General features: G+C 31.2%; 1 long non-coding RNA gene across 1 annotated transcript; it reads right to left on the bottom strand.

Annotated features, from left to right (window-relative positions):
• Positions 1-357: 357 nt before the first annotated feature.
• Positions 358-2,258, bottom strand: LOC118481995. The gene is made up of 3 exons (XR_004866643.1): positions 2,105-2,258; positions 960-1,039; positions 358-476 (listed from the first exon to the last, which is right to left on the bottom strand). It is a non-coding gene; the product is annotated as an uncharacterized LOC118481995 (long non-coding RNA).
• Between the last annotated feature and the right edge of the window lie 2,041 nt (positions 2,259-4,299).

Below are 4,299 nucleotides of genomic sequence, written 5' to 3'. Positions count from 1 at the left end.
TTGGGGCATAATGGAAGGTATCATTCTGATATCACAACATGTTTAAGGCATATTAACTTAGGAAACTTGTATATGACTCTTATGGTTACTCGTTACGCACTTTATGCGTTCGGATCGGCGTAGGTAACTAGTTTACCCATTATAGCCGAAACGGGTCAAACCATATCATTTCGGTCTCAAAATCCAGAGTGTGATTAAGTTACCCATATTAAACAAGTATGCAAGCTTGTTGGGTCAAAACCACATTCTAAAAACTGTCACACCCCAACCGATGGCGGAAACATCGGGATGAGACGTACAAATTGCTCAAAACAACATAACACTATTGTGACAATATGAATTAATTGATTTCATTAACTCTCAAAATGGGATACATAGTTCCAAATAAATAAACATAACATTTAACAATAATCAAAATGCTAAGTGGGTTTCTAATGTCCATCCTAGCTTGATTCTTGTTTTCTTGATCATTCAACCTGCAATATGTATTAAAATAAAATCAACAAAAGCATGTTGGCGAGTATACAAGTTTTCATACATAGCATAGTACGTGTTTAAAATGTTTACTCATATCCAAATGTGAGATACAATATCATGTAAACAGTATATACTCGAAACGATGTTACTCTATGTGCCCAAACCAAAGTTTAACGCAATTAAAGTGTACAGAAACGAGTTTGAGTATGTTTGACATAGTTAAACCTAACAATACCTGCTCATAGAACAGGAGGGGCGTTTCTCAACCTATAGCGCTACCATTGTTAGGGGAGGCTTGTACGAAGTTAATGAACACATAGTCATTAGGTGTTTACAGTAGCATAACATGTCTAACATGAATAAAGTGTGTCACGTAGATTATGGAATGAGTGTGCATAAAATGTTTAATGTGTTGTGATGTTTGATATGTAATACATATTGCACCCAAAAGTGTAAAACGAAAATGGGTCATGTATACTCACCTTAGAGTGCGTTGCGTATTTCTTGGAATAGAATTAAGAATCAAGGATTTTCCAAAGAGGATGTGCACAAGAGAATTACCCTATAAATTTTGAGGTTTGTTAATTATTGGGAATTGAGAGATTATTTAATTAACAAGGCAAAATAATATTTCTAAAACAATAATCATATGTTTCACATTTTTATATTTAATAAAATAGATGACAATAAGTAAATATGTAATACCGACTTTTACCAAGTATTATAGATAACGTTTACTAAAATGTTGTATTAAATAAATAATAATAATTTCTGATATATATATAGAAATATTATAGATTAATAATCTTGAATAATATTTCTAATTATAAAATAACAATTCTATTTTAAATAATTAATAAGTCTATTTATAAAAATTCTGATTATTATTTTAAAGTAATATTTCTGTCTTAAAATTTGAAAATAGATAATATATATTCTGAAATTTATAATTAAATAATATTTCAGATTTAAAATATAAAAATAAATTCTGATTTAAATAGTAATAATAGTATTTATATTAATGGTTAATATTTCTGTAAATAAAACAGAAATAAAATTCGGATTTAAATAATACTTCTGAAATATAATTTCTGATTTAAATAAAATATAAATCCTGAATATTATTTGAAATAATAATTCTGATTTAAATTCTGATTTAAAATAATTATAATTTCTGGAATTTATAAATAAATCTGATTTAATAAATAATGTTTCAGATTTAAAATATAATAATTATTCTGATCTAAATAATATAAATTCTGATTTTATTAATATTCCTGATTATATATATATATATATATATATATATATATATATATATATAAAATTCTGATTAAAATAAAATATAATTTCTGTTTAAAATAAAAATTTTGATTTTAAACAATATATTAAATCTGAAAGTAAAAATTCTGAATATATTAAATCTGTTTTAATAATACTGATTATATCTGGATTATAATATTAATAATAATAATATTAATAATAATAATAATATTAATAATAATAATAACATTAATAATAATAATAACATTAATAATAATAATAACATAACAGTTTATATATATAAAAAAAAGAAAAGAAAGAAAGGACTGAAAGAAGAAAACGGGGAGGGAAGTCGGAGGATTACCGGAACTGAGTCGTCTTCTCCGGCGGTTCTCCGGCGTACTCAGCGGCGGTTCAGCGGCGGTTTCCGGCCAAGGGAGGGAAGTGTGGTAGGTGTGATCGAAATGGTTGAGGGTGTCGGGTTATTTATAGGAGTTCGTAAGGTGGCTGTGAGTTTGGAAACGAGATTTGATTGAATCAGTTAATCAAGGAAATGAGTCGTGATTGATAAACAATCAATCAGAAAGGAAGGTGACCGGAGGTTACGGTGAAGGGGACAAGAAAGTCGGACCAGAAAAAAAAGGAAAGGAAAGAACACGGTTGCAGACATAATTGGCGGTTAAATTTAAAGAATTCAAGTTTACTGAAACAGCGCATAAAGTCAATTAGTTTCCATATTATGTCGGATGTGGCATACCCGGCCCAGTGGTTAGCGAGTCGTTTGTTAAGCGTGAGGTCACCGGTTCGATCCGGGTTACGTGCGAATGAAGTCCTTTTTTTTTATAAAACAAACTAACTGAACTAACTGGGGTTTCTAACCCAGTTAGTGATCCCTTAATAAAACTAACCTAGTTAGTCATAACTAGGTTATCTACAATGTTTCAAAGGATGTGTTAACCTAGTTAGTTAATATTAACTAAAATTCAATAAAAGTTATTTTTTTTTATTTATTTATAATACTAATTTATTTACTTAATTAGTTTATTTAATTATTTAAAATATTAAAATAATATAAAAATCATTTTAACCCCAATTTGATATTTTAACCGAATTAACGTACGAATTCCCAATTTTCGTACGGTTTAGGGTAATCTCTTGGAAATGATGAATTTAAGAGCTGAGATTAAGATGGAATTTCACTGTTTTTACGTGCTTAACATAGTTTCACTGTGTTTCAACGTGCAATAGCATAACTTAGTATTAAAACAAGCATATGATCAAAACGATGCAATTTTTCATTATGATTCAAGTCTCGAAATTCGATTAAGTTGACTGAGAGTACAATTGTCTAAAATAGGACAGTACAAGTCAACAAGCTATAAATAGAAAGTTCAAAAACGCGAGGCGTTACAAAAACGGTCTTCGCCTTATCGTGCGTTTAAACCGTAATCTTCATTTAAGAACTAACCGGTCTAGGCTTAGGCCAAATTAAAGACCCGTTAGAAATCTAATAGGTTATTAAAAACCTTCGTTCCAGATTTAGGAGCCCAGTAAAAGCTATCTGTACTTGCTTGGTGGTATACGGCTGGGATAAATTGTATAAATTTGCTCAGGTAAATACGTTTAACTTATTTTCCCTATACGGGCTTGGGGTACGGTATATAAAATACCGCTTGGTCGGGGAATTGACCTTAACCGGTCTTGGTTATGCGCAGTCAAATTGACCCGTTTGAAAACGTTGTTTTGTTTGTTTAACGCCTTTGGGGGCTTAATGACCATGTCCCGGATATCCTTGGCATCATTCAAAGAATGGCCACGACCTTAGCACTCGGGTGTAGGCGTACACCCGTAGTGTTGTACAACATGTATAATCGTCGGTACGAGAGAAGTCTCGCGGCGGAATTATATTAAGTGGTGTGTCTATTAATCTTTAACCCGGCATGACCCGGGCTACTAAAAGCAGAACGAACATGTAATTCTTTTACAAGATTATTAAGCAAATAATTGTCCCAAGTTATAAAATGTTTTGTGCCACGGGCATTCAAATCAATTTTTAAAACCTTTTCAAAATGAGTCAGTTAAAATGTATTTGTGACAACCCTCACTAAACCAGGTATCCGTACGACTTAATTAACTATTAATTGCTGCTTAATTACTGTGCTTAACTGAGATTACTGATAAACTGCTACTTGACTGTTGATATTTGTACATATCTGCATCATACTTTGATTTCCGTCACTACATTATTTATTTACTGAACCCTAGTGACAAACATGATGCACAAAAGCACAGTAGCATTTGAACGGATAACATATTGAACATGCTGATATAGCCAGCATCAGGCAAACACTGCCTCTAAAGGCCTGAATGAGCCAGAAATATTTTACTACACCCATAGTGTGTGTAGGGATACAAGGGTTGTTAAACTGCGTCTCTAGGAATAAGATACAGAGATTGGATGTGCCTAAAACGTACTCTAAGCACAAAAGACAGCACTTTTATCAACATACTAGCTTCTAGCTAATTAATAAAGTGCCAAAACATGGGGAAATATTCCTG

This window comes from Helianthus annuus, chromosome 9 (genome assembly GCF_002127325.2).
Source record: "Helianthus annuus cultivar XRQ/B chromosome 9, HanXRQr2.0-SUNRISE, whole genome shotgun sequence".
NCBI lineage: Eukaryota > Viridiplantae > Streptophyta > Magnoliopsida > Asterales > Asteraceae > Helianthus > Helianthus annuus.
Note: the sequence above shows the minus strand (reverse complement) of the source record. Positions and strands in the feature narration are given on the sequence as shown.